The 13957-nt window shown below is 33.9% G+C and overlaps 1 protein-coding gene across 1 annotated transcript in view; it reads left to right on the forward strand.

Annotated features, from left to right (window-relative positions):
- The first annotated feature begins 780 nt into the window (after positions 1–780).
- LOC129946697 (uncharacterized) overlaps positions 781–13957 on the forward strand; it is a 188526-nt gene continuing 175349 nt past the window's right edge. Inside the window, exon 1 of the mRNA XM_056056970.1 lies at positions 781–1483. The gene's annotated coding sequence lies outside the window, so the exon portion shown is untranslated. The remainder of the gene's footprint in view (positions 1484–13957) is intronic.

A 13957-nucleotide genomic window follows, 5' to 3' on the forward strand; every position in this document is an offset into this window, starting at 1 on the left:
TCAATTATTATCGATGAAATATGAGAAGAAATACAACCAAACAAATTTTAAAACTTATAATACAAATAACTATTCCTCCCCTTCTTTTTGTGCGAATTAAATTGCATATTTTTTAACACCTTAAAAATGTTGTGTTTATTCTTCATTAAACATTTACCATAAATTATCCTCAACATCTGCAAAACTTATTTTTTCTTGTAAAATGAACAAGCTTCATTTTATTTCACAAAAGAGGTAAACAACCTGTTGAATGCCTAAGGTTTTTAGAAATATGAATGGGAAGCAAAACCAACCCAAAGCATGCAACAGAAGGAGTCATTTCCCCTTTTTAGGAATTTTTTAATTGAACAAATTAAGTTCGAATATTCCGTTAAAATTTGAATGTCTATAAATAACTTTAGATATGATTCTTTTGAACACAATAAATCGTAAAAATTAAGAACGGTATGTATCAATATTTACATTCATCATTCAAAAACTTTAGATCCCTAAGTTCTTTTTTGAAAAGGATATCTTTTGCAAGGACTCTGTTGCATGGTGCTATTGAAATTCAAGTTCGAATTCAATTTCCCCTGAACCACGCAGTCTCCACAAAAAATTTCCCACATCAAACAATTTCCCTCTAACATCCACCCATCCAACAATCAACCCTGGTATTACATACCAAAATGTTGTGCAAATATTTTCCTTCGGGACGGCATTCAACAAAATGAACAGTTCTTCTTCGGTTTGGCTAATAGCAATTCACAGCCAAAGATTGGATTCAGTACACAGCATCCTTTCGTATCCTTCAGACGAAGATTATCCCACTAGCTGTCGCACATTATTATCGTTAAAAAGTCTTCTACCACGCGTTTCGAAAATTACCATTGCCATATTCCATCACGAACTTGTCAGAGTGTCCTTTAGATCAGTGCTCCTGCTCAGTCAGTAAATTACCGTTCAACAGGCAAAACTTCGGTCCTATCTAGCGGTTAACACGTGTTGAGTAATGGTCTTGTTTGGTGTCTTGTGAAAGAGTTTCGAGGTATATGTGCGTAGATAGATATATTATGTTAATTGGTGCATGTAATTTGTTAAGTGTTGAAGTGCTAATTAAGGGTACCTACCTACTTAAGGAGAAGCTTATTTAATAAATTTGTCTTGATTTCTTAAGCAGCCAGATTTAGATTCAGATTGTTTATGTGATGCGCATTCTTTGGGCCGTGTAATTAGTTTGTTGTAATTTACCCACCAACCGGCCGCCTGTCCGCAAGGATTAAGTTATATTAACAGCGATTATCGAGTTTTGTGCAAGTGTGTTTTAGTCCTTTGTGAATAAATAACCAAACCAAACAGAAAAAAAAGGATACTTCCTTTATTTTTGAGATGAGACAAAGATTTATGAAAGAATAAATCAAAAAATTGTAAATAAAAAAAAACACACACACACAAACAACACAACGGATTTTTGAGACCACAAATAACCAACGTTAAAAGATTGGTAAGTGATAAATGATGATGTATATTGTACCTATACTATATCCTTTTTTTTTATTTTGGTGAGACTGAAAATCTTACAAAATTCAAAAGTTTTCGTGTGTGAGAGTTTTGTTGGGTTATGGATAACATGTTCTTTGAACATACTGAATAGATATTCGAGGAGTGCATTCATGGCAAAACGAGCTTAATTTATCTTCGTTATGCCAAGGTGTTATGTGATTCGGGGGTTTTGCAAAAAGGCGTTAGGTACCTAGTGTACGAGTAGTTACAAATACGTTTATGAGTAAGAAGTCCTTTTCATATTTCATCGTTACGATAATGTGTTCTTCAGATAAATAATAAAATGGAAAGCTTCTTTCTGTGAAATTTTATTTTAATTCTATTAAAATAGTTAAATTCTTATTCACACAATTTAAAAATAAGATTAATAAATCGTAGGTATTGTTGTGGTTTCAGGAAGAAACGGGAAAAGCTTATAAAATTATGTTTAAATTTGTACTTAGAGCTTAAGCAGGAGGGTTTGATTAAGAGGGTACCTATTATTGAATACGTTAACTAAGATTTTAAGATTTAAATTGATATGGTCTATAGTAGGTTCTTATTTAAAGAAAAAAAATACGGAATTATACAGTGATATATTTTTGAAGTTTTAATTATCAATCTTAATACAAAGCCTTATCTCTTAAGGCAATTTTTTTTTATTCAAATGAACGAATATAGTTTTCAACTTTATGAAAAGTACATTTTTTGTATTTAGTGATCCTTTAAGGAATCTTTTTTTCGAAAAAAACTGTTAAGTAATTTTTTAAAAGTTAATATAAAATGGGTATGTTAAAAAAATTAATAGCTGATTCACAAAGTTGAAGACCGATGTGATTCACAAAACTTTAAGTATGTTTCATTGTAAACATACATTCTGTATTAATTCTTCATTTTTAAGTACTCCTTAATGACCATAAAATAATTGTAGGTGATTTGTCAATTATCTTGACATAATACTTTGACGAGTGGTTCGAGGTTAAGCGAAAAATAGTTAGCAGCATTTTTTTTTAAATCAGTTTCAGGTTTAGAGTTTTTCAAGTCTGTATAACTTAATAACATTTGTGTTAAGCTTATTAGCTTACTGACCTCAAAATATTTTAATTGTATCTTTGAAAATAGATACAATAACAATTTAATGGCTGGACATTGAATTATTGATTGAAAATTTTAATATTTTGTATAACATAGGCAGAAAAACTTTCTTGAGGGTTTAATGGAATACAGAGACTGATATACAAAAAAATACGTGTACGCCTAGTGTACTTTTTTTTAAATTTACTTTCTTGATAATTAATAATTACGTTTATTAGTAAATCCAAAGAAACACATAATAAGAAGCTTAGCTTAAGCTATAAAATAGTTAATACGTAGTTTTAAAAAAAAGTGACAACTCTCAACCATTCCTGTGTGCGAGTACTGTTGTCAGGGATGGAACGGACCTACGGTTTTAAGCCGAATCAGAACGGCAAATTTGAGAAAGCACTTTTCATGAAAAGAATTACTCTTGGAGAATTGGTCCATTCCTCGCAAGAGGCAGTACCCGTGAAAGAACTTTAGATGGCATAGTCAGGGATCGAACCCAAGACCTCATCGCAGTAACCATCATGCCACAGGTACTACCAAAATCTACGTATTTTATACTGTAAGTAAAGTCAATACAACAAAATTGCATAGCAGCTATTAATATCAATGTAAGAAATAAGGATACAAAACAAGATAAAAATACAATCCATTGAAATCAAACCCAGTATAATTAATTTGCCACCTCATACTGCTGCCAAAGACCAATCTTCGTCGGCTCCAGTTCTGTGGAAAATATAAGTTCATTATGATAATGAAGATACTAATTATTTCATAATTTTTCGGCCAAATTAAAAGTATGAATTTTAAAAAACGAAACTGTGTTCTCAAAGATTTTTCTACTTTCTGTTTTGGGGTATCACAAAAAAAATACAAAACTCTAGATTTTTCCTCAGGAAAGCATCTTTTAAGGTGGAAATGTATTGCATAACATATTTGGGGCGCTTGAAAACATTTTCGGGGTGATTGAACTTTTATTTATTTATGTAACATCTACGAGCAGTCTTACAGCTAACAGATATTGTAAAACAAATAACTTATGTATATAACATTCTTAAAAAGTAAATATAAATTAAAGACTAGCCTTAAAGGAATCTCTCGAAGAACTAAAATCAATTCATTGACAAACTTCATTGAACTGTTTTAAAGCCCTAGAAACTGGCTCATTACAACCATAGCAGGTCCGATGGTATCGTACAAAAAGCAAATGCCTTAAGCGAAGTAATCTTGATGGAAATAATATGACAGCATAACACGTCCCTCACAAGCATTATATCATGAATGTTTCGTCTCGATTCCAGGGACGTAATTCCTAGCAATAGGCATCTGGCTTTTTAATCGGGGACAAAACTAGATTTCATTTTGAAAAATATGAATTTTGTGAAACGCCTTTGGACTTTTTCGATGCGATTAGAAAAGGTCTTAAAGGTCAGATTCCATATAACATCTGCGTATTCAAGTATTGATCTGACAAGGGATGTATAAAGTGATAATAACGCGTAGGGGTCACAAAAATCAACGCAATTCCGTTTAATAAAACCAACAAGTGAATTCGCTCTACGAACGAATGAATCAAGAATTAAACCAAGATCTTTGATATTTTCTACACGGGAGAGTGTGTTAGACTCAATCAAGTATTTAAATTCAATATGAGTTTTTGATTTAAAAAAACAGATAACATTACATTTTTTTATATTTGACTTTAAACTATTTGAATTACACCATACAACCACCCGGACTGAAAACGATAGCAGTCATCAACACTTTTTATCTCAAGAAATAATTTTAGATCATCGGAATATAGGAGATACTGATGGGAGTGATTTATGGCTTACGTAATGTCATTGAGAAAAAATATTAAAAAGAAGAGGACCCAAATGACTGCCATGCGGGACACCAGAAGTACATTCTATAGAACTCGATAGGAAGTTATCAATGACAACTTTTTGAGAACTACCTATGAGGTATGACGAAATCCAACTGAGAAACTAAGAGTGGAATCCAAATAGCTCAAGTTTACGTAGCAGTGTGTGATGGCTAACAGAATCAAAAGCTTTGCTAAAATCTGTGTATACAGCATCTACCTGACTTAATGCCTCAATAGAATTAATTAAGTATGTTGAAAAAGAGCCATATTTGTAGTGATGGATCGCCCAGATATAAATCCGTGTTGCAATTCAGATATGGATTCTTTCGTTAAAAATTCAATTTTATTTTTTACTAAACTCTCGAACAACTTGGGAATGGCTAAAAGCTTTGAAATACCTCTATAATTGTCTACTAAGTTCTTGCAACCAGATTTGTGAATTGGCATAAGGTAAGATATTTTCCATGTATCAAGAAAAATTCCTTCTGATAGGGACTTATTAAAAATACAAAGCAGAGGATAGCAAAGTTATGAGGCACAATATTTGAGAAACATAGCGGTATATATATATAATTTTGATTTAAGCGATGTAAGTCCTGAAAGAACTTCATAACTACTTAACTGTGATGCACCAATATCAACCTTACTTGGTATATTGAGCATACAGGGAAGATTATTCATACTAGGAGTTGAGTATACTGATTGGAGGAAATTTGCAAAGAATTCGAGTATTGAAGTAGTTTTTGAAACTTCGGTATTTCTGAAAGACATATTTTTAGGAAATCCGGTAGATTTTCTTTTCGCATTTACAAAAGACCTTACACTTAAAGTTATTTTCAATATTCTTTATATAACCCCTATGAAGCAACTTATTCAGAATAAAAAAATCTTTACGCAATTTACTAAAATTAGCATAATCTAACTCGTTACTAGACTGTTTATATTTATTAAAAGCTTTTCGTTTCGCATTTTTAAGGTTAGATAGATGTTTATTGTACCACGGGAGCTTTGGTTGTTGGTTTGATTTCGATTGGTGGGCCAGAGGTATGAATTTGGAAAAACTTTCAAAAATTATTGACGAGAATCGAGTATACATTTGTTCAAGCGTTAAATTTAAAAATTCACTGTACCAATCAATAGTATTTAGGAAATTATTAAGCTTAATAAAGTTTGCCTTTTTAAAGTTAAAAAAATTTGAAAGCTGTTTTTGAACAGTTTAGATACCTTTGTACGAATGCCGCTACCATTATGAAAGTATGCGTTAAGCAAAGATTTATTGCATTTATTTGGTTGAACATCTTGACAAAGTGGCTTTGGAGTACATCTTGAGAGCCTCAGAGAGCTCTCAGTTCTTGTGAGTTTTATGGCTGGAACAAGAACGGGCGACTCCATTTGGCCAAAAAGTATCAACATAGATTTTCTTAAACCATTCGAAGTTAACACCGATCTTGAAATTAATAAATTTCAGATTTTGATCTGTATCTTGTAATTTTACTAGTTTATAGCAAGCAATATCATTAGAGTCAATTCCGAAGTTTTTGGCTATGAAATTAACTATCCCATCGGTATGAACGTTTTTGCCATAAACTGTTTTAAGGCCCACGGCAATGAACTTATTATCTAAATGCAATCAAAAAGAATGGAAAACAATTTTTCTTTCTATTGCCATTGCATACTACCTTAACTTTTATTATGAACTTCCCATAGGACCAGTAAAGATATCGACTTCAAATATTTTTTTAAATACAAATAATAACGCAGAAAGATGTAGCAAGGACTCTAAAAAATTCCAATTTAAAAAAAAGGTTGAAAAGGTTCACCCTAAATATCTCACGAACCAACAACGCTAGAGACTTGAATTGAATTTAAGATTATATATTTTAACGTGATACCGGACAAACATATTTTTGGAAAACAATCCAATTACCGGTGTTTTTATAAATCAAAAAAATATTTGTCAACTAGAATATTTTAGGAAAAAAAAGCAATTTTATTTCCGAAATAGTTTTGTGCAGCGAGAAATAACTTTTTTGACATCTGGTAACATTTTGAGAAAAATCGAATTGATAGATTTTTTTATAAAAATAAAAACCTAAAAATAAACATTACTAAAAGTTCGTATAATTGATTTTCTACTCAAATATCTTTTCAAAAATTAGAGATATTGGCTACAGCTTAATTTTATTTTATAAAAATATTGTTTTAAACATTCGGAACAATTTTGAGAAAAATCGAATTGACAGTTTTTTACAAAAAAGAAAACCTAAACCAAATGACTAAAAGTTGGTAAACATTGATTTTCGACTCAAATTGCTTTTCAAAAATTTGAGAATAGAGCTTCCAACTAATTATGTCTTATAAGAAATATTGTTTTTAATATTCGGTAAAATTTTGAAAAAAATGTAATGCTTTTTTCCAAAAAATAAAACCTAAACAAAAATTAATAAAAGTTGGTAAAAATAGATTTTCGACTGAAATATCTTTTCAAAAAATTGAGATTATGGCTTCGAACTAGTTTTAACTTATAAGAAATATTGTTTTCAACATTGGGAAACATTTCGAGAAAAATCAAACTGACAGTTTTTTTTACAAAATTAAAAAAAAAAAAAAAAACAAAACAACTTGGTAACTCAGCTTTTAAAAAATCAAAAATATTGTCTTCAAACTCTTTATATTTTTTTTTTCATAAAAAAAATAAAATCTACAAAAAACAGTACGCAATTTTTTATATTCTTCATATCTCTCAAATTAATTTCATTCATCCAATTTAAAAATTTAAGAAATGCTCCTAGAATTATTAAAAATTAGTTTTCGACTAGATTTTCAAACTTTCCTAATAGGAAAAATATTGTTGGTAATTTTAAATTTTATTTGAATAATTCAACTCACAAATTTTTTAACCTAACATGAAAACCTACAAACTTTGAAGCAAGACAAAAAGACAAATCGACAAATCGACAGACGGCATGGGAAGATATTAGTGCGGGTCGCATCCTAGCCTCTGTTTTGTTTTTAATTCTCTACCAGAACTATTTGGAAAATGAGTTTTAGGTTTTATTTAAAAAAATGCTTCAAACAAATCACTATACAAACTTTTTATTTAAACCAGAATACCGATTTAATAAAATTTTCAAGGACGCTGCCTCGGATAAATTCCAGACCAATTTTCTAACTTGAACACCAAGCCACAAGCCCACAAAGCGAAATTGGTTGTTTCGTTGGCTGTATGCCATGTATCGCCACTGTATATTTGTCGCCTAAATCAACATCCTCCAATTCAATCAAGTCATTAACCATGGCTCTATAGCGTTACCCATTGACTGTAACATTACGGACAGCTTCAGTTTTAAAGAAAAATGGATCCATGATTCCATCTGTCTATAAGCCAATCAAGCAGTGACTTTTTGATAATGTAAATGCTCCAGCGGTGTCTCAGGAATGGTTTGTGGATAATGAGCACACAAACTACGTCAATTAACGTCCGTCGTCATTCAAGTTAGTTTTATCGGTGAACAACATTTTCTTGTCAAAATCAGTATCTGTGAGCATCTCGTTTTGAGACCCATTTACCGAACGTTTGGATTTTGTTTTTTTTTTACACTTTAGAATTTCAGAAAATAATAAGCTTATAGCAAGCGTCAAACTACGATCAGAGGCTCATCATAAGTGCATGTGTTAGTAAAAAATAATACAATTATAGCCTAACACACGCACAAAATACAAAACAAAATTAACATTTAACTATTACAGAACAAAAAATTAAATGAGAACGTTTACGACCTTATTTAAATTTAAATCTATCGATGAACAGTTAAAGTTATATAAAGCTTAAAGCTTCATTCTTCCCATAGTAAGTTCTATAAAAGTCAATATGTAAGTTACAAAGTTCTATAATTGATTATCAAAAAATATAACGAACGCCAACTGCGTTGCCCCAACTGTTCGTATTAGTAGATCAATAAATAAACGACCGATTCGTTTCGTGACAAGTTCAAGACTGCCATTTATTTCTCTTAAAAATAACATCGAAATGTCTTAGACAATATAATATCTTAACTTAAGAGTTCACGGCCGCCACAGGTTTCCGGTGTCGTCGTCCAACGTCGTCTAGCGTTCTCGTGGGAACTTGTCGACCATAGCAGAAAGTTGTCCGGCGCGTGCATCGATATTGATGACTGAAAATGCAGTTCAAGCGTAAGTTCGTCATTTTGCTTGCGCTGCATTTTCACAAGGTGTTAACTGTCCCCCCTCTAAATGTCTGCGTCCCGCAGATCTTTGGGTCCCTTTAGGTCAGGTGAGTGTGGTAGATTAGCAGTTAGAATTCCAGGGATCTCGAGCTTCGTGTGCAGCTTCTTCCAGATTAGGATGATTATATATATCACCAGTGTTAATACAACTGCTTCTGTAATCATAGAAATGTTAAATTCTAGGTTAAAGTTACCTATCCTTTTGATGTTCTGCAGGCTGAGGTCATGTACATATCCTACGTCGACCGCATAGTCCCTTTTGGTGATATTGGCTAATACCAGAGGGAGGGCTTGTGTTGATGAGCTCACGGAACTAGTAAAGGTGCGATTTCCCAGTGTTATCGTCTCGTTATGAATCTTTATAATATAAGTGCCTGAAAGGTTTCTGGATATATGATTAGAGGTAAGTTGTCCATTGAAGTTAATGGCGAAAACGGTGTCTTCTTTTAACAATTCTACAATTTCGTCAGAGTTGGTGCGGAATGTGCAAGTTGTGGGTCCTCCCTTTAAAAGACAGGCTAGGCAGCTATCTTCAGCGACCTTTTCTAAGGCTCTGCTTTCGCATACGGTGATGTTGTTGATCGATAAGCAGGAATCTATCAACCCATATGTCTTTTGATGGTTAACTAACATATTGCTGTATCTAAGGTCAATTTGCTTTCCTTCTATTATGGATGGTCGTGTTATAAGAAAGTTAAATTCCTCGAGTCCCCCCTTTGGTATGGAAAGAACATATAAAAGCATCGAACCGTTCGTATAGATGGATGGTTTCCCGTACTCTACAGCTTCGATATCATTAGCGTAGGGTAAAGTTTCTAACTCGTTGATAATTTTGTTTATTTCCTCAGAGTCTAGAAGGTTTGTGTTAATGACTCCGCTTTTGGCCATTTGACAGGCACGTACGATCTCGTTTATCTCTTCCTTCGTGATTTGGATCTCATCTAATAGGTCTTGTTCTATTTTCCCAGCGACTGCTTCTTTAATACCATTTTTGTATTTCTCAATCATTAGGTTCATCTTCTGTGTGATTTGTTTTGTACTGCCAAAAAGTTTTTCGTTGATGACGTACTGATGGTTGTTGTTCTCGATGATCCTTTGCTCACTTTGAAGTATTTTACTCCAGTCTTCTGCATCAGGATTTCCTGCGATCCATTTCCACGCTGACCCTATCCAGTTTATTGACCTCTGTACTCGATTTGGTTTGCTTATTATTTGATTAAGGCGTTCTTTTATTTGGCCCAAGTAATGTTCGATGATGACTCTCCTGTATGGATCTTTAACGTTATTGGTTAAACTTGCAGACATTCTTTGTTGTAGACGTTCAAAGGGTTCCAGATCGATTGTATGCACGAGCTTAACACTTCCGTCGATAATCCACCCTCGTCCTTCTTTCAATGAGACCAAGTGCGATTTATAGTTATGGATTTGGAATCCCTGGGCGATCGTGAAACATATCAATCTGTGGAGTAAATACAATGTCGTTTTGTTTTGGAAAAAGTTTGACCTATTTTGGCCATGCCTAGTTAATCTCATAATAATTACAATATTTAAGTGCATTCATAGATTAATTTTACGACAATTATTTATATATTGTGGTAATAAGTTTGGTCAATAAAATAACAATTTCATATAAAAAATATTTTAAACCATATGTATTGTATAAGTAAATTATAAAATTATGTTGTTTTTATATTTTTGAATTTAATATTGTCTTTGATGTACTAATAAGAAAATTTATTTCTAATGTGTTCAGAATTTGTTTTCTGTATTTTACATTTATTGGGTGCAACCACTTTTATTTTTCAAATTTTATGGTGCAACCCCTTCCCCATCATTTTGGTATGTTTTTTAAGTGTGCTTTATGGACTTTTTTGCCACTCTCTGTTGTTATAGTGACTCGATTATCTCTAGCAACAACCTCTCTTCGAAAAAGAGATTTAGCTTTGCCTTTAATACCTTTCATCGCCACAAATACTACTTCACCCCTATTATATTTCCTTGGTTGGACTCTTTTCTTATTTTGACGAACATTTCGAGCATCCATGTTGCGCTTTATGATTCCTCTTAGGTCCCTATTTATCTTAGAACGTATATTAAGAAGATTTTGGTAATTAACCCTTTGACTCCTATTAAAAAAAATATCTGAAGGTTTTCGCTTGATAACAGAATGAATTGTGTTATTGTAGCGATCTACTGCCACGTATATTAGTTCATGAACACTAAGCTGGGAATATTCTGTCTTGAGGCAACGATAGATTTCAAGAACGGTGGAATGGACTCTTTCTATCTGCCCATTGACTTCACTACGATAGGAAGGTGTCAGGTAAAGTTTTACTCCTAAGCTTTTAATAAAATTCAAGATAATAGGGCTTAAGAAACCTCTTTCACTATCCGTGACTAGCACTTGTGGTACAGTAAAGAAGTGCAGAATCTTAATTAGTTTTGATCTAATGTAAATAGATGACTTCTCTTTTATCCTAAAAAATTTGCAAAATTTTGAAAATTTATCCATGACAGTTATAAATTTTTCATTTTGTATTTCCATGATATCCATATGAAGGATTTCACATGGATACCTTGGAGTTGGAGTCGATTGAAGTTCAGGGGATGTTGGGTGCCTATCGTACTTGTTGGAGTTGCAAACTTCACAGGTCTTAACGAATTTTTTAATATATGCCATAATGTGGGGAAAGTAGTATTTCTCAAGCAGTTGTTCCTTATTCTCCCTAGGTGCTCTATGAGCCCTATTATGTTCTTTTTCTATTAAAAGCAATTTCCGGTTTTCGTTAGCGACGTCTTCGACACGTCGTTGCGTGACTCGAATTTTGTAATTTGAAAAATTCTCTAAAAACACAGACTGAAGGATTCCAAGCTTGTCTTCTGGAATTTTAATTCCATTTATGACACTTGGGTTAAGTTTTTCTTTAAGAGCATTCTTAATAAGAGCATGGTCTAAGTTTTTTGCTGAAATAAAGTGACGGTAAAACTTAGGGTGTGGTTGTTCGTGGGCGGACATCTCGCTAAAATTGTCTGATTGCGAAAAAATGATTTGATTTTTAAAAACATTCAAGGGAGCCTCTACGTGTGGAATAAGGTCTGAACCATCTTGGTCAGCACTGTGAATAGTTTCGTCATCACTCGACCGCTCGCAGAATCCTTCCTCAGCCGTGCAGGTTTCGTTTGCTTCATTAGCAGTTTCTGTGCTCCCATCCTTTTCGCTCGCTGTCTCCGTTACTGAACTAGCCGTTGGGCCTGAGGCAGGGGAAGACAAATGATTGACTTCTGTTCTCAGCCTGGAAAGAGCATCGGCAACAAAGTTAGATTTACCAGGAGTGTAAATCAACTCGTAGTTGTACTCTTCCAGTCTTGATTTCCAACGTTTGAGTTTAGCATTGTAGTTTCTGCTACTTAATGCAAACGTCAATGGTTGGTGATCGGTGAATATCCTTATTTTTTTCGCTCCATAAAGATAGTTTCTTAGATTCTCAAGTGCCCATACTATGGCGCGTAGTTCTTTTTCATTTGTTGCATATCCTTCCTCAGTCCTGTTCAAGGAACGAGAAATATATGCTACCGGCCTGTCTTTTCCCTGTTCTCCTTGGGACAGTACCGCACCAATGGCGTAATCAGACGCGTCTGTTGTCAAATTGAATGGTTTATCAAAGTCCGGAAAGGCAAGGACTTCGGCTGAGGTAAGTAATTCTTTCAGATTTCTAAATGCTTTCAGGCCTTCCTCGTCAAGTGTAATAGGGACATTTTTTGATTGGTTGGCTTTAACTTGTGCTAGTTCTCCTCTGGTCATGTTTGTAAGAGGCTTAGCTATTTTGGCATAGTCTCGAATGAACCTTCGGTAATAAGATGTTAAGCCGAGGAAACTTTTCAGCTCTTTCAAATTTTGTGGGGGTAAAATCGTTTCGATAGCCTTGACCTTTTTTGGATCAGGAAGGATCCCATCCTCGGTTACGAGATAACCGAGAAATTCAACCTTTTTGGCCATGAACTGCGTCTTCTCCAGGTTGACTTTCAGCCCAGCGTTATGAATTTTCTGAAAAACTGTTTCGATGTCCCTCAAATGACTCGCTTCAGATTTGCTATAGATAATAATGTCGTCTATATAGACGTAGCAAATCTTGCCAATTATTTCTTTCAGCACATCGTCAATCATGCGCTGAAATATAGCAGGCGCATTTTTAAGGCCAAAGGGTAGCCTTAGGAACTCGTATTTTCCGTTCATTTTGGAAAATGCAGTCTTATGAACATCCTTTTCGTAAATCAATATTTGGTGGAAGCCAGAGGTAAGGTCAAGGGTTGTGAAAAATCTTGCTTCTCCGAGGCTCGCAAGTGTAGCGTTAATATCCGGAATAGGATACGCATCAGAGATGGTTACAGCGTTTAGGCGCTTGAAATCGATGACCATCCTATATTGTTTATCTCCGTTTGGTTTTGGTTTCTTGGGCACTATCCAAACTGGAGAGTTATAAGGACTTTTTGAAGGTCGAATTATACCTTCCGTCAGTAACTCATTAACCTGTTTTTCTACTTCTTCTCGCATGCAAGCGGGAAACGGATAACTTTTCATATATACTGGATCTTCGTTCGTAGTACGAATTTCAGCCTTTACGGATGTTCTGACTTTTTCATTGGAAACTGGTCCAAATATTTCCTCATATTTTTTGCATAATTGTTGTAATTGAAGTTCTGTTTGCTCTGAAGCATTTTTACATATAATTGACAAGTTATTCACCATGTTTGAGTTCCGGTTTTTCAGGGGAATTTGTCTATCTGAATTAATTATGAGTCTGTTCTGGTCTCTGTCTATTACAGCCCTGAGTTGCTTTAAGGTATCGTCTCCGATGATTCCATCGAATGACCGAAGATTGGGAAGAACAAAGAATGTGATGTCCAAATCACATCCAAGAGAAGAAAAGAATTTGCCGACAATTTTGTTTTTTACTGGTATTTTCCCAGCAGGGGTAGTTACTTCGAAAGGAGTCTGAACTGGGATTGATTGAGATGCTATTTCGGATCTGATGAAATTTTTATTCGCACCAGTATCCACGAGAAAATCAAGTGTTTTCCCGTTACGAGTGACGTACTCTAGGTAAGGTACGCTGGAAAAGAGGCCCCTTCCATAAAATCCTGTTCGGCGTCGGCCTCTGTTTCTTGGTTTTCGTATCTATCCGAAGCACTTGTTACTACATTGTACAACCTTTGCTGTTTGTAAGGGTTGTAGTTGTCG

The sequence above is a fragment of the Eupeodes corollae genome, chromosome 2 (assembly GCF_945859685.1).
Source record: "Eupeodes corollae chromosome 2, idEupCoro1.1, whole genome shotgun sequence".
Lineage (NCBI taxonomy): Eukaryota > Metazoa > Arthropoda > Insecta > Diptera > Syrphidae > Eupeodes > Eupeodes corollae.